The sequence below is a fragment of the Aythya ferina genome (assembly GCF_964211825.1).
Source record: "Aythya ferina genome assembly, chromosome: 1".
Classification (NCBI taxonomy): Eukaryota; Metazoa; Chordata; class Aves; order Anseriformes; family Anatidae; genus Aythya; species Aythya ferina.
Window position 1 is genome coordinate 66492341 of NC_140296.1, and position 25108 is coordinate 66517448.

General features: G+C 35.4%; 1 long non-coding RNA gene across 1 annotated transcript in view; it reads right to left on the bottom strand.

The window, feature by feature from the left end:
• Positions 1-25108, bottom strand: part of LOC311424677 — an 82536-nt gene that overhangs the window by 20570 nt on the left and 36858 nt on the right. Inside the window, exons 3-5 of the long non-coding RNA XR_014686159.1 lie at positions 22221-22289; positions 14129-14202; positions 13555-13582 (exon numbers count right to left, since the gene is read on the bottom strand). This is a non-coding gene — a long non-coding RNA (uncharacterized lncRNA). The remainder of the gene's footprint in view (positions 1-13554; positions 13583-14128; positions 14203-22220; positions 22290-25108) is intronic.

Below are 25108 nucleotides of genomic sequence, written 5' to 3' on the forward strand. Positions count from 1 at the left end.
TCATTTCATAAGTACTAACTTGTAACAAAATTTGGCTTGTGCAGTGAACAGGGGAAATGTTTCTCATTTCATACTAGATGCTATGCAGCCCTTTTCTACAATGGTCACCATGCTCATGTCATTTTCAACCTGATTTACAATCAGTTTTGAGCCCATAATTAATATCAAACAGCTTTGAGAGATGGATAAGGTTAACAAATGTCATGAAAATAGGCAGCTGAGCAGAAGATGTTATTAATGCCCCCACTAAAGAGCACATTTCACCATGAGCTCAACCTTTATGAAAATAAAAAAAAAAAAAATGTAGAAGGGATATTGTTTGTGCCTTAGGTGTAAAGAAAATGTTGTCTCAAGAAGCAAGAGGCATAAATCCATGGGAGAATAGGCTTTCTTTGTGCCACATTGTGTGTAACTGTTTTTCATTCCTCCCACTTCAGCAACCAGTTACATCTGATGCAACCAACTCACCCATTCTAAGGAAGGTAAAAGCTATTACTCCTATTTAAGACAAACAGACATGGAAGCAGACAGATGTTCTTTAAGAAACACACCCACACACTCACCCCCCCCCAAAAATAAATAAATAAATAAATAAATAAAATCCTGAACTCTAGATTTTGATTGAGATTATCATCAAGTACTGGGGAAGTCCCTTCCATTAGCAGTGTTGAAAAAGCATGATAACTACAGGTCATCTGACATAGACATCTTTCCCCTTTTCCTTGCCCAGTCAACACTACGGCAGCAACCAGCCTGGGGAGAAATATTTGTTTCCATACTGAGAAAGTGAAAGATTTGGACAGTATTCAGTGGTATCCAAAAAGAAGGAAGAAAAACTCATTTCCTTTTTGTGCCTGTAGGTTCACAGTTATTTCTAAATTTATCTTCATGACAGTGGAACAACTGAAGTTGTATGTGGTTATATGTGGTATGTGGTAGTGGTTGAACAAGACTATGACAACATTACAGTCAAGCATTTGGTCACAGTTATATGAGCCCGTATGGTGAGATTCCTCTTCTCTAATCCTAGGAACTGAAATAAGGGCTCTAGTTTGAACTAATCACATTCACTTTTTTTCTATCATCAATGAAAATTGACAGACATTTTTGAAAGGTGATTCATTCTCATCCTTTTAGAACAGGATGAATCATGCTATTTCAGAGGTTCCCATCTCTATTCACTGACTGTAAGAGATCTAGCAGATTAACTTAGCCTAGGCACCTTAACCTTTTGTTGATTATGAAATGCATAGCATATCTAATTAAATCAGCAATATTTTTGCTGTTTTTCTGAGAACTTCCACAGGCAGGAGCAACTCTGCATTAAGTGTCCCAGTCCCCAGGAAACAGGAGTAAAGGAGCTTTCTTTGGAGATAACCTCTGCTCGTGACCTAGAAGAAAAGTAGTCTGAATTTCCCAGTCTGAACTTCCCAATAGGATACAGAGAAGGTGCAGAAATAAAGTTACTCTACCTTTACAATGCAAAAAATAGAAACTAATGCCTACCCTTTGCTAAGTATGGAAGCCATTCTCATTTTTGTCAGTTCTAATAACATAAGGTTTTCCCTTAACACAAATGTTTTCCCCAAAAAATAATAAGGTCTCAAGAGATAACAAAGGAATATGCTGCTCCTTGTTTACTTTGCCATGTAGGTTCCAGAATGAGTGCATGAATTTCAGTGGTTTCCCGCACAATAAAACACTTTGTGTGCCCATATCCCCTTAAGATTTAGGACCCTATTTCAAATTGTTAAATTGACTAGGAAGGTGATACCACATACAGAGACTTTAATTCTTTATGTAATGAAGAAAGAGAACTAGTGTATTTAATTTTGGAATCATATTTTAGTGAGAGCAACAAGGTTTCTATTGACCAAGTAGATTCTTGTCATATCTAATTTACTGATCGAGAGTTTTGTAAAAGCAAACATATATAAATGTATAAGCTTCATCTATAATTGGGAAGCATAGATAAAAATAATTTGACATTGAAATTTACACTTAAGAAGTAGTGCACTTCATTGCAATCAATTTTTCATTATGCTGTTGAGATCAATAGCTACAAATAAGATATAAAAACTGTATTATTGATGTGGCACATGTCAGTATAAAATGTGCAATTTTCTATAGTATTTCAGTGGAGGAAAATTGTATTATACAATTTCCAAGATTATACATATCGGTCTGTAGAGAATGCTTATTAAAATCAATGTACAGTAAGCTACACTCAGGGATATTTTACAAAATAAAGAAAGGTCAGAACATTTATGAAGGTAAAAAAGAACAACAAACAAACAAACAAAAAAAAAACAATCTTGGTTTGTAAGTATTCTTTTAAATGCCTCTTAAATGCCTCTTTGGTAAGGAAACCATCTAACTAAGGATTAGGAAATGAATGTATGGTTCCTATTCCTTGGCCAGAGTACCAACATAAAGTAAACTGTTGATGATTTAGACTTGACTCAGTGGTAATAGTTCTGCCTGAAAGCAGTGATTCAGATTAGATGGAACATGAGAAACTGCCACCTATGTATACCAAGATGAATTGGTGAAACGGTACTGCAGAATGTCTGCATACATCAGAATGTTTCCTTTCCTAATCTAAACAGTGGCCTCTGAAAACAACCCAGGGGTATCTAAGGAAAGTGTAGGTTATAGGAGAGCCCTCAGCTGAGGACAGGTAACTGTCCTGGAAATCAGCAGATGAAATCTGAATCAAGGACGACATTTAGTACCAGTATCTCTTTAAACCAAACTTTAATCAAGCTAGCACAACATATCACCTTCCTGATTCAGAGTGTTATTGCAATCACTGATGCCTTCCCATCACAAGATAGATCCAGAATGAGATGGAACTGGTAGTGTCAAATGAAAAACAAGATGACTAGGATGATGAAGTATTTTTTGTTTGTTTGTATTTCTCAGAGAATGATATTTGGAAATGATATCTGGAAAGAAAAATGGTTTCACCTTGGAAAAGAAAATGGTGGCCTTTTTCAAATAAGACTACAAATAAAACTACAGAAGAGGTGCTAGGAAATTTAGAAATATTTTTGGTAGAGGAACCAAAAATATTTCTTGGGGAGAAGAAAAAAAAAGTGAACTCAAATAAACTGGGGAGAACTAAAAAATTTGAATTCAGATAAAATTATGAAGAATCATTTATGTGGAGTGGACCAAGCTACATTAAAAAGAAAATTGTGTAAAGAAACAAAACTTTCACATATAGCTATTTACCAATATATTTGGTAATTCTTCTAATTAAATTAAAACAATTCTTTAGGATTATATTATTTTGGAGAAGCATTTATATTAAACTTTGTCATCTTTCCTCTCTTTCACTCTCTTTCCCTCCCTGCAGATATATTCCAGAGTGCATAACAAACATTATGCCGAGCAATTAATGAGCAGCTTTAGCATTCATTGGATCAACAAATTTAGTAGTAAATAAGCAGACTGCTTCTCTCTGGCAGTTCATCATGTCAGAACCATAATTATGTTGACTTAACTGATATAATACTTGATGACAATGTAAATACTATTTTGTTTCTTTTTCTAAAAGACTTCATGATGTAGACATTGGAAAGTAGGATATTACAAAACTAGAACGACTGAGGAAAAGAGAAAATCTGTTGGAATGGTTCATTCCTTCATTCATTTCCCCAAAATACTTTTCAAGAGAAGGTAAACTATGTACAAAATGCATAGGTTCAAAGACAACAGCAGTACAAGGAGAGGAAGGTGTCTAGTTTTATAAGGTGGACATCTATAGGTATATTTGCAATTGTAGTATTTCAGGGCCAATATTCACTTAATATCTCTCATTTTCAATTCAATGTCTATAAACAGTTAAAGCTAACTCTTCAGATGATCAGCATGAACTCTTTTGTGCTGTAAAATTAAGTGGCACATGCTTTGTGAAATTTAGATTTCATGCTTTTTATAGAATCAGGTGTGTCTCCTTGTAAAATTCATATATGTAACAGGAACAACATGTTCAATGACAATACATGTTACAATACATGTTAGTAAGCATACTAAACAACATACCCCAGTTCCATGTGGGGAATAGTTTGGTCCTAGTTTATGCATAGAGAAAAAAAAATCTGAAGAAGTTAACATACAACATGGGGCTCTACAGCACCCATTATTAAAATTGCTATGAATGGTTTTAGAAATGTCTCTGTGTTGACCAATTTAGACAAACTGGATAAATATTTGTTAGGCATTACAGAACCATCATTATCATAACAGTGGTAAATAGCCTCATTTTAATGCACTTGAAAATGTTGCCTTGTACATTGATTGAGGAACTAACAAGAACATTTGAAACAAAGCACAGATCGACATCGCAGTGATTTCCATTAAAAGTGAGATGATTTGTTTAGATGTGCTACTGTGAATGTTAAAAAGCAGCTCAGAACAATTGAACATAAACTTTACTATCGTTGTGCTTTACCTGCTAAAGTGTTCAGATTTTTAAATGCTCAGCCTACACACAGCATGAGAACTGAATGCTCAACTACCTCCTGTTCCTCCAATTTTGCCTGCTTTCAAGGCTCATTTACAATCTCCTCCTTCTTCCAGGACACAGTCTTCTCTCTACTATTGCCACTGTCCCTTTTATTTTTTTTATTGCCTTCTGCTTCTTTTCTACAAAGATTTTGCATTCTGTGTTCTTTTTGCCAATATCCTTTACTTCTAACTCTTTTACACATATTCTTTCCCTTATTTTTTAATCCTCAGCCATTTCATGGTTGTTCTCTGTGTTTATTCACTGCATAAGAACTCCAAACCTAGAAAAACAAGGAATTCTACATGTATGACGGTGGAGAAAGCATCATCATGGTTCCCATGGTTAAAAAGCATGGATAAACACTGCAGGTGCACTGATGTTAGTGAGACCTTTGCCATAGATTTCAATGAGGCTATGATTTCACTTTGTATAATAATTAACCTGATTTAAGTCAAGATTCTTGTAGTTCCTTCAGATCTTTGTAGATTGGATCACAACTAATCATTCACTGTCATAACAGAGTCTAATCTGTAACTTTGTTCATCTGAATTTCTCAGCTCAATCAGACCTCTAGAAAGGAAGTGTGAGGCTAACCTCAGATTCCTCTTCTTATTCCTTTCAGAATATTTTCTTAATGAACTCTGACATAAGAGATATGGGAAAATGATTCAAGTCACAGTTCATTGGAAAATTGTTTTGTAATTTAACTTAGGAAAACGTAAGAAGTGAACTTTTATATTTAACCAGAAATCTTTACGCATTGTTTTCTCTTGTGAGGTAATTACATCTGAAGTTTCCTGGATTTCCTTAAGAGTGTTTTCAGTGGTTTTCTCTTGCTTTTTAAATTTAAGTTGCTGGTTAAGTGATGACATTACCATCATCAGTACTTAACATTTAAAACATAAAGTGACATGAAAAAAAGCCTATAAATAAATGAGTTGTTTTTTTTTGTTTGTTTGTTTGTTTGTTTGTTTTAATTTCTATTCTAGAAGATTTCTCATATTTAAATGTGTCCAGGAACTTATGCAAAATATTAGTACTGATCTTAGCTGCAACCCCAAAAATATTCATTTGTTTTAAAGGGTGTTTTACAACTCCTACTCTTTATAATACATCATGCCACCTGAATGACATAATTGCAAATTCTGTTGTACATTGAATATCGTATATATTTTTTTCACTAGGTCATTATTCATAAGGTTTAACAAATAAAAATTTTCTTTTGGAATGGATATGCCTTGGTACTGCAATTAAACTTCTAAATATATATATATATATTATTTTTTTAGAAGGAATATTTTCTGTCTGAGTCAAAGGAAAGAATTATTCTTTCTCCTCAGTTACATAAAAGAAATTGGACTAATAATACAAAGCTATATGCAAATGTAAGAAATAAAATTGAAGGTGTTTGCAGTAGTGTTAAGTTCCAGGAAAATTTATATTTCATTGTGATTGATAGAGGGAAAATAGCAAACATAAATAGGAATAATCTGTAGATCACAAATTGTCTTTAAAAAAAGTAACATGTTAAAAATGTGTAAAATGTTTGTGATTTATTTTCCTTTACCAGTTTGACATGATTAGCTATAATGCATTTTCAGATTGCCACTGAATAGCAGAAATTTGCTGACCCTTGGTGTAAACAGAACAGCCATTACTCTGAGATGCAGTGATCCAAACTATAAATGGTTTATTCCATGATTTCTACTAGAGTAGACTCAGTGTATTTCATTCCTTCTAAACACACTAAAAATGCACCTGTTTAATTATGTTATAGAATTGGATGTCATTCCACTGGTTAAAACTTTCTTCCACTTAATAAGGAATCTTTGTGAGACATTCAGAGACCTTACAAACCAGACTGACAATAGCTGTTTTGGACATCAGCTAAGGATGTCCACACAGAGAAGCTACGTGAATTTCACTTTACTAGTTTGTAACCAGTATAAGTCTAATGGTTTAACTTTTAGGTGTGGACAAGATACAGATATAGATGTATGTTCCTTCTCTGTTCCTTTCCTTCTCTCTTATATGGACACACTACAAGCTGTCTGAGAAACAGACATATAGATGCACAGAGGTTAGTACACTGCCTTGGTTCTTTTTTGTGCTTTTGAAAGTCTCATGTTCATTCCTTACTGAAAAACTTTGCTGTCTGCCCCCTGCACTTCATTCTGATCTTTACTTCACAGGAGTAAAACAAGAGTAATGCCATTAATGTAAATGGTTTTCAATTAAAAGATCATACTACTTCAAATCTTCAGGACTTCATCAAGCTGTGCTTGTCACTTCATGACAGGAGTTGAGAGCAAAGGTTCAATGTTACTCTTTCTCTTTCCTGATTATCAGAAGCTGGTTCAACTCTAGCACAACAGTAGGGCTGCTTTAATTGCATGGCTATTAATGGGCTCTGTTACTGGAGCACTGCACTTCTGACTGCACAGCCAAATTAGACTTCAGCATTTCTTTGGAGAAGATGGGAGCTACAGTCTTTTTCATGCTGTAAGAAAATCCAGTCTGTACGCTCCGTTCCATGATGTTAGTGCAGGGAGATTCATGCAGATGCATAGCATGTGTAGATATACTCAGCTACACTGGTTGAATAACTTCACTGGCAAGACAAACTGAGAATACACACTCTGCTCAGCAGAAAAGAGATTCTGTGCAAAATCTTTACACCTCAGAACTTGTGCTCTGTATTTGTCAAGGATAGCCTAAGACTGGTCCCAAAACTCGATTTTAAATACTTGCTGCCAAACACTGTTTTCATTTATACCACTGTAAATGTGAGTGGTTTGGAGGTCTCAGCTCAAAACTTTAGAATCAGTGCTGCAATAAAGGGGATCAGCATGTCTCAGAATGGAGCCACTTCTCCCAGCATTTCAGAAGAGACTGCTAAAAAAATCTATGGAGTTATACCAGTCTAAAGCCCACAGAAGGAAAAGCATAATCAGCCCCTTATTACCTAAAATAATTTTCAAATGTATTCCTAAACTTTGTGTAGGGTCTCTCAATGCCAGTATATCTTGTCAACAACATTTTGGGGCATATGTGACAACAAATGTTTAAACAGGTCTTTCCATACAACAGAGGCATTAAAAAACAGTACGTCCTTGCAGAAATTCTCTCCTGTATTTTAAATCCAAGAATCTTAATCCCCTTTCACAGCAGGGTAAATCAGAACAACTCAGCTGATGTCAAAGGGGTTACGCTAGGGTAAATCTTGTGTAATCTATCAAACTAATCAAATTCAGAGGGTCTGAGATCTTCTCATGTATTCTGCACTATTATTTGATATGTTTATTTTGGAAAGAAAATGAAAATCCTTATAAACCCCAAGATGAAGTGTGTTCTCAATTTCAAAATGCAGTTCCAAAAAGATATCTAAGTGTTTTCTTTGGAAAGCAATTAAAATATCTGGTGGAATATTTATGACTCAATTAAACATTTAAAATATTGGAAAAGCTTAGTAATTATTTCTTTGGTTTAAATACTAAATATGGCTATGTCAGAAAATACCTGCAGTCTTTATAGATTCCTGACAGGATTTGTTTTTCACTTTTGGTGAAAAAGCTATTCTTTGTAAAATATTCCCACACATGCCTAAGTTTATTTCTCAAAGCAATACCACAAAGGATATGACCTCTTTACTCCTAGTAACCTTTCATGGTGCTGAATTGACTTGGACATTGGTGCCAGTCAACACAGCTTGATTTGCTATGGTAAGAATAAGATTATATCTAACAGACTATGTCATTTCCAGGTTCAATAGGCACAGATTTAAAACTAGTCCTCTCTTTGACCCTCTGGATTCTCTTGAACTATTGCACCTTCTTTGACAATGTTTGTGAATGAATGAATTCATGACGATTCAAGGTTATTTTAATGATAATGGCAATGCACTCACAAAGGAAAAAGGAAAAGGCTAGTAGTACTGGCACTAGTGCTTCTTCACCACAGCCGACTTCCTTTTTGACAGACTGACTGTGGAGTGAATTCCTGTTTATGGTCAAAGGCTGAAAGCTGTTGTGTGTCTGCAGCAGTGCTGCTGCTACTGATCTGTGAACATGACATGCCTGATAATATTGCATTACCATGGCAACAACAAACATGGGGCAAAATTCTATTAGCTGGAGTGACTCAGTGAGTCAAACAGATAATGTGATGGGCCTGGCCAACTGCCCAACAAAGGTTTATGAGAAAGTTGTGATGAATTAACTTCGCCTTGTTATGTCTGTTTTTGTATAAATTCTCTTCTCATTACTTATTAAGTCCTCATATTTCTGTTGGTTGCTCAATATACCTTGCTGGAAAATACTTCTGTAGCAATTAGCCAGTCTAATATAGGGCTTATGCTGCTTTGTTTTAGAAGTGCGCTTTTTTTTTTTTTTTTTTTTTTTTTTTCCCTTCATTTCTCTGCAGGTGATTTATTTGGAAAGACAAGAGCATTGTTTCTCCAAGGAAAGATCCGAGTCCCCTCCAAAATATTTGACAGTATATGAGAGGTAGGTGTGGCTTGGCATTGTGCTGCATTTTCTTATATATTCATATGAGCTTCTCTTTTAAAAAGATGTTCCACAGAGTTGTTCTCTAATCAGTACAAGGGAATAAAAACCCTGCACCAGACATCATCTGGATCTCACTTGCAGTATTTTGGATTACTGCAACTTCTTAAATTGTAAATGAAAAGGGGAGAAGGGGAGAGAGGGAAGATTATGTTCTTTTTCTTCTAAGTTTAAAATGGTATCCCTGATTCCCCATCATCTCAGAGGAGCAATTAATAACTATCAGGTATCCAAGTATCTTCCCATGGACCTTCACCATCACTTTTATGTACAAATATCTAAGGGGTTAGAGGCAAGCCACAGCTGCCAGCCACCAAGAAGGAAGGTCTACCCAGGCAACAGGTGACTGGACTTGCTCCCCCATAGCAACTCCAGCACAACTCCTTCTGCAAAGAAGTTCCTGTATAAAAGAGCAAAAGGTCAAAGCAGAGCCTGAGGTCACAAAGTGCAGAAAATTGATATAAGGGACGAAAAGACAGCAGGGGGCACTACGTATTTGCAGCCCTTCACCCTTGGAAGGAAAGGAAAATCACAGATAAAGGACTCCAAAATATGGAGTTTTATCACATAAACAGCAGGGTTGAGCAGGAGAGCTTACAGTTGTCATGCTTATGGAACAAGCAACTATCTCCAAAATAACAAACTTGGTCCAGAGGATACCCAACTAATAATATGCCAGTTTGTAAGAAAGTCATATTTTCATTTTTATGGGACAAAATACCCTGCACAAATGTACAAGAGAGAAGAAAAACAACCTTCTTTAAGTCATTGACCTGAGTTTATTAGGGGTTTAAAGTGATCTCCCACAACATGCATACTCGTACACATATGTTATGAGGTCAGGCTTTGAGATTCTCTGCATTTAGAGGGCATGAACATGGAAGATATTACTTCTGCCCAAATCTCTAGTCTCCCTTCCCTTCCCTTCCCTTCCCTTCCCTTCCCTTCCCTTCCCTTCCCTTCCCTTCCCTTCCCTTCCCTTCCCTTCCCTTCCCTTCCCTTCCCTTCCCTTCCCTTCCCTTCCCTTCCCTTCCCTTCCCTTCCCTTCCCTTCCCTTCCCTTCCCTTCCCTTCCCTTCCCTTCCCTTCCCTTCCCTTCCCTTCCCTTCCCTTCCCCTTCCCCTTCCCCTTCCCCTTCCCCTTCCCCTTCCCCTTCCCCTTCCCCTTCCCCTTCCCCTTCCCCTTCCCCTTCCCCTTCCCCTTCCCCTTCCCCTTCCCCTTCCCCTTCCCCTTCCCCTTCCCCTTCCCCTTCCCCTTCCCCTTCCCCTTCCCCTTCCCCTTCCCCTTCCCCTTCCCCTTCCCCTTCCCCTTCCCCTTCCCCTTCCCCTTCCCCTTCCCCTTCCCCTTCCCCTTCCCCTTCCCCTTCCCCTTCCCCTTCCCCTTCCCCTTCCCCTTCCCCCTCTCTCTTTTTTTTTTTTTTTTTTGTGTTGTTGTTTCTCGTTTGTTTGTTTGTTTTGTTTTTTTCCTTTCTTTTTTTTTTTCTTATGGAAAAACTTACCCATAAGGAAAGCCTTCCTGCCTCATCCATTTTCTGCTCCCTAGTAGAAGGATTCTTTGAGAGGATTCTCAAATACAGAGGAGGATTCTTTGCATAATACAGAAACTGGGATGGTATGACCTTGGAAAACAGACTTAATACAAAGTGGTGTGATAAACATATCCAAGTTTACTTTCTGTATGCAGATGGAGTGGCATTTTCTGATTTTAGACTACAAAATAGCCTGAATCACACCTGTGACACTTAGCTGAAGGTTTCATCTTTAGCTGTTATTGCCTCCTGACCTATTTGTAAATTTTAAGGAAGAAATAATAATAATAATTTTAAAAAGAATAAAAAAGGCTAAACTTAATTCTTTTTTCATTCTTGTCAGCATCTCCTTGAACCAAACCCATACCATCTATTTGACCTAGAACATGCCTTCAAGAAAAATTATCTACCCTTGATTAAAAAACAGAGAATGAACAACTTCCCTAAGAAAACAGTTTAATTACTCTCTGTTAGAAATAAGCACTTTCCAGGACTATAAAGTTCCTTTTAAAACTAAGCCACTCCTCAAGAAGTGTAATTTAAAACAGCCATTTTACCTGTTGAACAATTTTCTTGAAAGTATCCTTTCTACCTTACAGCTCAGAGTCTGAGAAATATGTCACAGCTACTTCACAAACATAGATTACATTAAATTATAACTATTTTTTCCTATTAGAAACAACCATACAACTTCAGCTTCACTCCAAGCTGTTAGATAATGATCTTATCTAGGTTGCATATGTGCTGAAATAAAGTAGCCAGAGAAGAGTTTGTTTGAACTGCTCCTTCTTCCTCTAGGCTCAGAGATAAATGTGTAAAAAGGAAAATTCTGGCAATTGTAACAGGGAGTCTCTCTCTTCCATCTTCACCTGCAGGCTCTCTGGGGAATTTGCAAGTGATCTTAAAAATAGTGTATCTTCCTTGGTCAAAAGCACCTCAGCAGTGGAGGGTTAATAACTGATACCCTGGTCATCTTATTCAGAGATGTTTAACAACGTTAGGCAGTATTCTAAACTATGGTTTTCTTTTGCTTTATTTTAAATATGATTAGTACACTTTTCACACATCTTCAATATTGGTTTAACTAGTCCCTTATTTTGCTTGGTCCCTGAACTAAAGAAGCTACTGCTCCATTGAAGCGAGAAGCTAAGGGCTCGGCTTTTTTTTTGTTTGTTTGTTTGTTTGTTTCCGTTAATTAAGTACAAGGACTGCTTTTAATCCAGAGTTCTCTGCTGGTCTCTGATGCCTTCCTGGTCCTGCTTTCCTGAAAGCACTGCCGACATTTAATTAAGTTGATACAGCAAAGACAGCTTCCATTGCTCTCCTAGGAAGCTGCAGCTCCTGGACAGTTGTTTGGTTAACTGGATAGGTAATGCGTTTGGTTACCTTTGCTAGATAAATTATTAAGAATATTTCAAGACATTTTTTTTCTCTAAAAAATATAATAGTGATTCAAAAAACAAAAACAAAAACAAAAACAACCTCTTAAAAAGGCTGAGCTTTCCCTTAAAAATATCTAATAAAACAAAACCATTGGCATAGTATCAAAGCATTTTCTAAACAGTAAATGATTATTAAGCTGCAGGGTATAAGAGGTAAATACAGGTAGGTAGCCTACATTAACTAGAAATAACCAGAGGAGTTGCTGCTGCAAAATCATTGCCATACCTTGCTTCACTGTTGAGTGAAAAAATGAAAAATGAAAAGAAAAAAAAAAAAAAAAAAAAAAAAAAGAATGAAGTTACATTTTCTCCTTTCCAAAACTTTCTCTAGAGACAGTCTTTTCTTTTTTTTTTTTTTTCTCTTTTTTTCCTTTTTTCACATGTTGTTATTAGTTATTCAAACTTGCTGAGTGTGAATCAGCTTCAGTTTTGAGTTTGCTTTGATCCCTGTTGTCTTTTGAGTACTTCTGAGATTCTTAGAGGAGGCAGCTTGGATTGATCTTAGGGAAAATCGCAAAGCATGCAACATTCCACTCTTCCACAGTAACATTTGTGTTCTGCAGAAGCAATGCTACAGTACACCACAACTGGAATGAGTGGGATGTGAATCTTAAAGTAGTTTGATAGATATGAATATTTTGTGAAATATACATAGTAATATAACTGAGGGAGAGAATCTGAAACATATTGCCCTTTTTCTTGTGAAGTTGGAGATAATGCTCTGCTGAAGTGGACGTAAGTATAACCAGGATGCATTGCAAAGTTACACTGATGCATGACTATGAGATGCAGAACTAAGAAGAATGGAAGGAGAAGAGAGCTCCTTCCTTGTAAACCCTTCTCCAAGTGTCTACTTGGTATAGAACTCAATACAAGTAGAAACCAGCAGATAACACTCCACCATGACCCATATGACTCCAGCAAATTGCTCCCAAAGCACAGTTGCAGCCACCTCGTGCTGGTTCAGATTCTGGGTCCATTGTGGAAGACCATTATAACCTTTTCTGCTTATTGGTGGCAGGCAAGCCACCCCACCAAAGCTTCAACCATGAAATGCTGGATTTCTGCATACCCCATGCATGCAGCTGCTTGTGGCCATGCGTAGTCAGCCACCCAGAGGTGAGAGAGGCCACAAGATCAGCTCCAAATAACAATGCCAAATAGCTTAGATAACCTAAGCCATCTCAACTGTTTAGTGAATATTTACCCCAAGTTCAATCCAAACAACCTTGTTTGAACTTGTCAGTTGTCTTTTTTGGTTTTGATTTTGATTTTTTTTTTTTTTTTATTGGAATCTAACCCAGATAGAATAAGACTCATGAAAAGGCAGGGGGGGGGAAAAAAAAAAAAAAAGGTGTCCAACCAGGCAAAAAATGACAGGAAATGGAACTTGCTTATATAATGTTTGCAGCCTTGCCTAAGTAAGAATGTTAGGGTGGTGTTTGAATACACTGTTGAATGCCTGAGACTTATGTGAATATAATATAAATGTTAAACTACTTACAGTTTGCCCATCAGTAGGTAAGAAGGATCTAAGAGAGAATAATTCAAAGCATAATTAAGAAAAAATAAGTTTATGTTAATCTGTTTGTCCCCCAACCCACCCCAGGTTACATCTTCCCCGGCTGTTAATTACACTCTGCCAAAGTTACTAATCTTGATGAACTTTTGGTTGTAGGGAAGCATAAGGTTACTTTTTTTTTCATATATATTATCTGAATATGCTCAGACAAGTTCATTCCTTCTGATCCTTTTCTGTTTCTTGTTTGGATGCACACACATTCCTGGAAATTAATTATTCTAGAAGATAGCAAAATATTGGGCTGAAGTACATTGGTTCGGTTATGTTATATAGGATGTCAACAAATCAGATTTACATGCAGCAAAACATGCCTAGAGCAATGTTTTAATATACTCCTTTTTTCTGAATTTCACAAATCGTATGTTTTCCATTTTTTAATTAATAAATTATCAGGGATGCTCATGAAAGTCAGAGAGTAATAGCATTGCCTAAAACTAGACACAGTGTTGATTAGACATAGCTCCTATTTCTTATGCAAGTCTGTCAGACAATGTACCTGCTTTTGAATGGAGGCTGCCCCTGTTAACCCACTTGGAAGTTGTGCTGGGGCAGATACACTGCTGAGCTGAGCTGAAACAGATAATGCACTCCTTCAGCATATTTTAAACAGCTACTATGAGGTGGAAACTGTCTTTTCTTTGCTGGTTCAGTCACCCATCCTTAGCGTCCTGATTTGTGACTGGGACTCCTACGTGACACAAGAACAAGATCAACAAAGCAGCTTCCTAAAAAGCAATCAAACTTGTATAATTTAAGCTATGTTCTGACCCAGTTCTCTGAGATAAGCTGTTATCACACTAAACCGTGGTGCCAGCCCAATTTCAGAAAATTTACATCTTTTCTATTTTTAGCTTAAATATAGTTAGAAAGATTAAGTTATTTTAAATTAAATACATTTGAAACATATAAATAGAGCAAAGAAGGCACTGCGCCCAGAATAGCTTTACCATACTTGCAAAGTTACATTTTCATTTTAATGAAAAAATAACATTAAATAGATGGCAACATTTGCTCATGGAGATGAGAACAATATAACCACAACATCGTATAATTCAGTGGTAGTAAAAGGAGATTGCTTCCATGGCTATCTATTCTGGTGGTGTCTATTCTGACATCTTCAACAAATAAGAGAAGCCATTGTAGAAGATTGTGAGATGTCTTCAGATGTACCCAGGCAAGTCAAGTCACTGTCATCTGTCCAATGCTAGATTTGTCTTTGACACAAAAGATCATGAAGAAGATTCATTATTCCAACTTGACAATAAGTAAGGTGTAATTTTTCACTTTCCCAGGAAATCATGATTTGTGTACCTACATTTTCGGATGCCCTTAAAGGAATCTAATTTGCAGAAAAGACTGAAAAATCCCTTCTGAAATCTCTGATTTATTTAAGATGACATTAAACCAAAGTATATAAACTCTAGTTAGTTTCTCAATGCTTTGTCAATAAGAATATGCTGTATGTTACTTCTGTGAACAGTTTTAATTGTATTGAAACTTCTTGCAATTTTAATATGACTCATATTTGTACAACTTGCACAGGATTCAAAGTGACTTTTGTTTTCCTTAAAGACTGATTATAAAATTTTGGGAGATGATCTGCAGTGTCTGATGGATGTTCTTTTGGAACCTCATGCTGTAACTCTCTACAAGATGCTGCATTTTTTCCTATTTGTTTTTGAAGTTTTTCCTACTGCAAAATTTCTTTACAATTCCTGAAATACTCTGACCCTTACTAATCACTTGAATGTCAGTGATTCCAAAAATAGACCCCTAGTATAAACCCGGTTTCAGCAGGCCTGAAACTAAATTTGTAGCAATCTTGGAATTAGATAATGAAATATGTTACAAGGGCAAAATTTAAGCTCTGTTTTCTGCCTGTATTAACAGAAGACTCAGCAGTGGTACATGACAGCAGTATGAGCACCAAAACCGGAATCATATTGCATGAATTAGGAACATGTATACTCTAAAATTATTTTGCTTCAAAAAGATCTGAAAATCTGGACCTACATAAGTTTTTTGCCTGACAAACACAATGTAATTTTTGTAGTACTAATAGTATTAATTATGTATCCAACTACATTGAGAAAATATAAATTTTAATATAGTGTACAAAGGTTGTTGATTTACCTTAAAAATAAACAAAATAGAATTTTTGATCAAGATGTTGAATATATTTAATCAAGATGTCTCTTGTAACAGCTGATGATATTTTATGTACCCAGTCATAAAAATGTTACAGATATCTAAAAAATAAATATATTAAATACAAATAGAATTTAGCATGGAAGATAATTTTAAATATTTGATGATATAATTAAGGATTGTTAATGTTCTTTATTTTCAGATTAAAAATTCATAAGGATTTTCATCTTTATCATACAATATGTTAGTCATAATTATTTGTACCATATATTATAAGCAACTCATGAATAACAACGATTTAAAATAGAAAAAAATGCATTTTCTTTTAATTGTAATGACTGCAGTGTATGGACATATTACATTGTATATTGCAACTGCACATTCTGCCATTATTCTCTGTGCATTTTTCTTTTCTTGAGAATCACCAATAGAGGCTTTCTGTTTCAAAAAGCTAAATAATTTCACTGAATTGTCTCAAATTGACAAAGAAAAGGAAATAAACTTACCTGAGTTAATGTTTGGAAAAAAATATCTTTTCTTTGTTGGGCTCATTTGACTTTTTTTAGTATTGAAAATACTTTGGAATAGTACTCCATGCACACATAGGAAAAATGACTTTAGAAGATAACCTATTATACAAAGAACATAGTAATTTTGAGGATCCTTGCTGCCAAGATGAGCCTCTGCTGTTAAAGCCTTCCAGAACTGGATATACAGTATCAATGCCATTTGTGTCCTGGAATCTGTAAGGAAATGGCTGGGAGAAATTTGGTTAAACTAAAAATAAAGCAGACCAGAAATACAGCAGACAAACAAAGCACCACTGAATGGAAAATCTGGAGGCAATTTTGAAGGTGAGATCTGTTTAGGGTAAATATCTCCCAAGAAAGCAAAGCAGGAAAAAGAGAGCTAAAGCAAGGTCAGAAAACAAAACAATGAAGAACATTATATGCATTTTAATTTCAAAAGCACTCTTAAAAAGACATCTTGCATTTATGACTCTTTTTGTATGTCTTGGGATCTTCCTACTCTTTTCCTTATTCATTTTAAGTTTTCTACTCTGTGGCCACAGATGGGAAGTAGAGGTAAAAAAAAAAAAATAGAAATAAATAAAAATTTTGTAAGAATGAAGAGAAAAGGGACATCATTTTGTTATTAAGAAAAGCAGAAAAAAAAATCCAAAATAAAATGTACTATGATATTTTCAAGTAAATATATATTAACCATTTTGTACATTTTTTTTTTCTCTCAGAAGATTTTCAACACCTGTAAAGATTTTTTTTTTTCCCAGTAGAATGAAAGAGAATTTGTATTTTTATTAACAGGTGAAAGTCTTTCAGATTTTCCCTGTTAGATTAGAAGGGCCATGGCCTTAACCACACAATAAATAAATAAATAAATTCCTTTTAATCCTTCTGTCTTCTCAGTTTGCCAAAAGCAAAGATGGGACATTATATTCTCGGAGCTTGGTTTGATTTGAGTCATGAACATCTTGACTTCTCTGACTTAGGACAAGTCATGTTGGAACATTTTCCCTAGCTTAAATTGTTAAGACAAAAGTAATCAATCATCTGGACTCCTTTCATGGTCACAAACAAAAACTTCTCATCCTAAAATAGGTGCCTAAAAGACGCCAGATGAATTATTTCTTCTAACATTTAAAAGATCCTAGGGTGATTTTCCAAAGCTTATTAGTCTAACTTCTAGTCAACTAAAGTTAGGCAAGATGACTCCCAATTTCACTCCTAGTTTCTCTGTCTCAGTTTCCTCCTCTGTACAAAAAGAGATCCTATTTCCCTGCTTCGCTGGGATGCTAGATGCCTAAGTTAATTAAAGTTTATAAAGCATGTTGCATTTGTTGGATAAAGGCATTATATAAATGCAAAGTATGACAGACAGACTGATTGATTGAGCTAGATAAGACAGATATTGTTTGGCATGCCAAAGTAGTATGGATGCCAGATGATATTATCTGAAAAATTCAGAATACAGAAGTCAATGAGGTCTGGGCTGAGTTGGGCCACATAAGGCTCTCCCATCAAAGAGAGAGCAGGTTTAGCTATACCATCAACTGAACTCAGAGGAATTCAAAAGTTTGCCCATTTTTATTATCACACATAGTTTGCTGGAGTTACAGAGGGAAACATTATGAAAAATTGGTGAGTTTTACTGCTTGTGCATCCCTTAACTCATCATTATGCAGAGTTTCAGAAAATGTACAATATTTCTTATTCCATGGACAGAGTATATCATTGTTCTTTTGATGTTTTATCATATTGGGTATATGAAGAGAATGGCAATTTTAGCTGTGAAATGTAAATTCCACTTTTGGTGCTGGTGGTGCCTATAGGATAATTAAATATTTGTTGTATAATGCCATATATAATTCACAGTTGTGTATACAAAGTGATTGATGTAGTAAAAGGCCAGTGAATACAGAAACATCATAATAAAAAAAAAAAAAAAAAAAAAAAAAAGAGAGAGAGAGAGAGAGAGGGAGAGGGGGAGAGAGAGAGAGAGAGAGAAAAAAAAAATATCCAGGAAAACTAGACTATAAATGAAGACAGAATTAAAAGATAAAGCCTAAATATTTTGTAACATGTATGTATATCTCTGGAGACACAAATACTCATATATCATACTCATATATCATACTCATATGTCAGCCAACAGTCTGATCATTTCTACATGGCAGAGGGACACAAAGATAGCAGACAAGCATTTGCACTGCCTCTTATTATTGTCTCATGGTAAAATGAAATTATATCTTCTTATGCCACCACAAGACTGTGAGGTTTCTCTCCAGTGAGCTCAGCAGCAAATCAGAATTGGATCTGTGCATTTAACAAACAAACAAACTCACCTGACATTTAGTACAGCTCAAGAGCTTATAGTCATAAACACAGAGTGATTCTTGCATGCATATATTGAACACAGAGAAAAACTAATAAATAATGCACCTAAATTGGGGAATAAATAGGAGAACTTTTAATTAAAGCTGTAAATTCATTTTCCAGATTATTTAGCTTTTTTGTTACTCTATTTATTTATTTGTTATTTATTTTCCTTCCAAGATATTCCCTAGCTACATCCCTAACACCACTCAACCTATCTTATACGGTTTAAAGAGAGCACACAAATCTTGCTGGGGCTACTGCAAGGGAGGACTGCATCCTCCACCAACACCTAGAAGTTTCAGAAGTCCTCTACTTCACTCAAGCCTATGTCTGAGTGGAAAGCACAGTAGCTTTTGTTTCTGATCTCTGATTGGAGGAGAGACCTTTTGAAAACAGAGAAAGATGAATGATGAGTATTGAATAGCCTCTGGCAATCAATGAATGATGCACTTCTGGTCAATTTGCTTAAGAGAAAGGCAGAGAAATCTTGAGGTTTGTAAACTTTTTCATGAATTAACTTTCTGTTGCCTGGATAATAATGTAAAATGTCTAGTATGAAACGGTAAGTAAAGCAGAATCATTTCATGCATTTGCAAGTGTATTTATAAGTTATTTTTAATTATTATTGTCTGTTCTGATATGTTGCAGATCTATTGCTGTTCCCTGTGTATTAAACAATGACAACTATGCACTATTATTAGATTAAAGACATGAAAACAGATTTTTTCATTAAGGCTCATAAGCAAGAGGTTAGATCAGGCACCAACGGTGAAAACCTGAATGCATTGTAATGAAGAATAAAACATCCTTTTACCTCCAAGTGATAAAGTATACCTTGAATGTACAAGGAGAACAGTGGAGGAATACATAAGCACAGGGACACTTACAATAAACTGTTGTTTCCTTCAAAAAGTGGTTTCCTTCAAATATGTTATCAGAAGACCAGTCAATTCCAATCAAAGAGCTAAACATGGGAGGCTTGTGTGCATTTCAAGTGAGTTCACACAAGTTGATACCAAACAACACTACTCTCTACAGTTTGAACAGTTGACTGTGACTATTAACAGTCAATAGCTAACAAATACCTTGCAGAAGAAATTGTATACAGCTTTCTATTCCACCCTGTGGGGAAAAAAAAAACACTTTCTTCTCAAATTCTGAAAAAAATACACACGCACAAAAGCAGACAAGAAATTAATCAACTCCAGAAACAATGTTCAACAGATTTTACCAGCTTTCTGCAAACACACAAAATCCTCTGCAAGACAATACTGCTTCCTCGTTCATGTTTTGAACATAAAGTACGCCATCTCTTTATAAATCTGTATGGATCATCAGCACATTGAAATAGATATATTTAATAGCTTCAGTGCCAAACTAGTTTGGTTAGAAGATTTTGCTAAGCTCCTGAGATCAAACTTAATGACCTTATGCAGAAGATTATTACAACTGTAAAGATTTGACCAGAGCTACCATGATTTGTGGCAGCTGATTTTCAGTCTATGTTGTTCTCTAAGCTCAAATGTTTCTTACCCTATATTAGCTTAAGAAGTTTTTTTTCATTTCCTTATTTTCAGAACACATTACTCTGCCAATTTGCCATGCCATTACAGATTATATTTGCCAGGATAGATCATTAAAACCTAGTAAGAGTTTTATATATCAGTTTTCAAGAGTTTTCTTATGAAAAGTATTTGAGAAAAAAAAAAAAATAAAGACTCTAGCCTTTGTTTGAATTATACATATATTCTTAAACTTTAAAGAAATGCTATCAATTCTACAAGATATTCCAAGACCTTCAAATGAAAGGATATTAACCTCTGTGGACTAATACTACTAAGCTACTGCACAAAAACAATGGGAGGTGGAAGGGTGGAAGAATCTGTTCATTTTAAACCACTTACCACAGTGGCACTTCATTCTAATTGGAGCTTCTGGATGTTACCACACTTATGAAATTATTATAAAAATAGCTGTAGTAAAAATTAAAGTTTGAAAACTGTTCATAGTATAACATCCTGTGAATAACATTTCAGTAGACACCTGAATATAAAATACTGTGTAGTTATCCAGACTCCATGGCTTTGCAACTTTATGAACTACTGTCATTTCTAGGTGGAGAAGTTTGCTGTTCATATAGTGGATATTGTCAGTAAACAGATTCTTCCACCCTTCCACCTCCCATTGCTTTTGTGCAGTAGCATTGTAGTATTAGTCCACACGAGTTAATACTACATGGCTTGGTGGTGAACAAGACATGTTCATGTAGAGTTCCCTGCAGCAATCATTGCCAAAGAACAGCTGAGAGACTTATAATGATTCACTGGTGCATGATAGCTCTAATTTCCTCTTTCTGTTTTCAGTCTCTCAACGTTTTCATTTTCTGAGATTCCAGTGCCAGGGATGCTTTGTTCCTTTTTCCTGAGGAAACAGCCATTGTATTTTAATTAAGATATAAGTACAGGACAAAATCTAGGCAGTTTCTTTTTCCTTATAGTTATAAATATATGTGTGTACATGTATGTGTATATGCATAGAAATATGTATGTGTGTATCTGTCTCTTTCACTCCATATACGTATATGTATAGCAACGGAGTGGCAATTCACATATTCTACCATCCCCACTACCCTAAAAAAAAAAAAAAAAAAGTTCCAAAAAAACACAATAATCTATCCAAATTTGCCTGTGGAGGTTTTCTTCCCTCTCTCATATTTTTTCCATCCTCTTAAAGATATATGTGTGTATATATATGTGTGTGTGTGTGTATCTGTGTGTAAGTATTCCTTTTTTACATCACCTCCAAGTGTAGCAGATGAATGACAATGTAAAGGTTGTAGAAGTCTTTATCTCCATTAAGGATAATATAGTTGAGCAAAAGTATTGTTTTACCTTAGAGGTTTCATAGTTTCTCATGCTACGGTGCTGATATGTTTCTCCATAGTACTCTTCAATGTATAGTTTAAGATCATTTGAATTGTAATGTATATTTTTTTTCTTTACTTACTTTTGCTTACAGCATACTTTATGAGGGGTGTTGATAGGGAAGTACTAAGACACTGTACAAGTGACTATTAACAGAAAGTATTTTAATAGGGTATGACTTTTTGTAAAAAAAAATGTATCTTTTTCCCTGGGTATCAGAGCAAGCCTACCAAAGTCCTTGCTTGCATCAAAGAATGTGTTGCTTTCTGCAAAATATATTGACTAACACTTTTTACTGAAATAATAGCATCTACTACCCAACAGAAATAGCATCTAACAACCCAACCAGTCTGCAGGTTTGATCTTTCTAAGATAGATTTTATAGTACTGCAATGTATGTCTGTGACCACATCACCTTACTTCAGAAATTAGTCTGTTCTTCCAGTCCTCTTTCTGAAAATAAAATTAATTAAAATAGGTTAGAATCTCTGCATAAAGACAGGGGTTTTTTTGGTTGGTTGATTTTGGTTTCATTTTAAGCAACATGCCCAGTTCATGCAGGAAAATAAGGCTCTGTTTAGTACACACTCAGGTAGGCAATCCTTGTTACGCAACCTACCACTCATGCCTTCTCATAGAATCAAAAGGATGGGAGGCTGGTGTTTCCATTCAATGTGGATGAAAATATCTGCAAGGAATGAAGGGGAGAAACTTGTGAAATATATCTCAAAGACATTGCAAGTAACTTATATATATTCCATATAAAACAAAACAAACAAACAAAAAATCCTATATCTCGTGACCTTTTATGTCACCCAATGATTTTGCGTTCTTAGTATCAATACAACTCATATATTTTGGGTTGGTCACATCTAATATGAATTATATAGTATAACAGTTAATTGACTCACTAGGTAATTCCCCCTTTTACCTTCTCCAGTGATATCAACCAAGATTTTAATTGATTTTCATAGTAGCTACTTGTTAATAGGATAATTTGTCAATATAATAATAAAACAATTGTTTCCGTAACACTGCAGTTTATCAGATTATAAAGTTAAGGCTGGTTTCATTAATTGAAGGCAGCTGGAGTGTTTGCAGGATGACAGATATAAATCTCAACAGCACTGTGGAAAACTAGGTCAGAGGGCAGAGAAAAATTAGTTAAGCATGATGGACAAAAAGTGACCTGTACAGGTGTTCTGGCATGCTTTCAGGGCATCACTTCCTGTTCTTATCTGGCTCTGGTGAAACCCGTAGGTCAACATGTGGATTCTTATGCCTGGTTTAAATTAAAAGCTGGTCTAGAGCAGCTCATTCCTAAATTTCAGATAATGTTACTTATTAAAAGCAAAACATTTCACAAGGTCTTTATGTTGTCATCTGTTTCCCAAGGAGCTTTGTTTACATCAGTAAGCACCTGTTGATTCTCAAAACAGGAGACTTAAAATAACTTTCAAATAATTTAAAGAGGTGGAAAATAATATCACAAGGGAATAAGTGCTATTCACAAAGGCCAGAAAAAAGGAAGACTGTAGTGAAATAAAATAGCTACTGAAAACCAATCTGATTGATACAAAAGTGTTAATCTATCACATCACCCTCCCACAACACCAACAGTGTAAGCATTTTATTTTGTGTCAAAAATTTTAAAGTAATCTTTCCCTTCTCTTCTGTTTTCAGACAGATTTTATTTCTCTGTACTATACAATCTTCTGTTCTGATGTTATTCTATATTAACAGAAAACACAAAGAGAATAAAAAGCTTGCAAAATACCGTTACTATTTATTATGTTGATACAGCTTCAAACCTGTTACCTTAGGGAAAAAAAAAAAATATATATATATATATAAATAATAAAAAAATACATTCTGTATTTTGTGAATTTACTTTAGGAATGTGTCAGGCTGAAATTGCCAAAGACATTTACTTCATTTTAGTTGAAACTAAACACCTTCAGCTATACATGTATATGACACATCTCCAACAAGTAGCTTAACCTTCTATAAAAGGAAAGAAAACAGCCGTACCGTAGCAAGTGGGACAAGGGCAGCTTTAGCAGAATGGGTGCTTCTGCTCCACAAGAGGCAGAGGGTTGACATGCAGAAATGTTTCAGAAGGGAGCGAGGAATAAGGTGACATCAAGGTTGGATGGGGCTTTTAGCAACCTGGTCTAGTGGAAGGTGTCCCTGTTGTTGCCCATGGCACAGGGGGTGGAATCAGATCATCTTAAAGATGATCTCTTCCATTCCAAACCATTCTATGGTTCGATGGTTCGATTATTCTGTGACTTTCCTTCAGGGTTTCTGGTATGGAGCTTTAAGCAATCCATCATCATATTTACATATTTACCAAAGTGTACCTCAGCTCCCTGGTTGATTCAGAAAAATCTGCAAGCCATGATGAGTGTGTGCAAGTATATGTGTAAGTATGCTCACTAAAGCATGTTCAGGTCCTTCTCCATTATGTGGAGACTGATCAAGGCTCTTCCTGCAGATGAAAACTCCTTATTGATGGGATACAAGTTCTTGTGCCTTAGAAACAGCCACTTGCACAATATATTCCATAGGTTTCATATAGATATACTAGTGCACACTTCATTGCCCCACTTTCACAATTGACTTTCAACTTTAGAGTCCACTTTTTACATATCTTATTTTGGGGCTTTGAGGTGGTAGATGACAGTGTTTCTTAGATGTATTTCTAATTTTTTACCTATTTTGTGCGGGACTTCACAGTCATCCTTTCCATCTTATTTTCTAAACATACAGGTAAACAGAGCCCAGAAAATCCTGAAATCATTCTTACACATTTTGACAGAATTGTTTCCATCCAAATTCTCAGAATTTGGATGGAAACAAGAACTGCAGGGAAAAACTAGTATGTGATTCTTAATGGTTCACAGTAAGCAGGTTCATCTCAGAGAAAACCTTTGTTCAAGAAATGCATAATAGTTTAAAATTTTGCTTCACACTTTAAGACATTTGGCTACCTTGCTGATTCATGGCAATGACGCCAAGTATTCACAGTTGTTTGCTAGAGGGAAGTTCATTTTAGCTTCCTCACTTGTAACATTTTTCATTCTTAACCTATGGTACGAAGCAGTTTATTTCCTGCAACACAAAACAGTATTCTTTAAAGGTCATTTGCCAAATTAACCTCACATTTTCTCTCTTTAGATAAAAGACATTAAGAAAATATAATATTGTTCTTTGTTTTCTTGTTTATCCATCTAAGAACTATAGATATTCATTATGTCTTACTTGCAAGAAGTGAAATTTATTTTTCACTTGAGCACTAGTGATATATTTTTCTCACTGTGGAACTGCACATTCTGAGGCTAAAACAATGTCTGTTATTTTCCTGTCAAACACTAATGTCACCACTGCTAAATTAAATCTTACCTCAATCTTGTATAAAGTGTGGATATAGTAAGAAAAAAAAAATCCCTTTCATAGTGTGGTATAATTTAATGAAGATGTGCTTAGGTAACACAAAGCACAAAG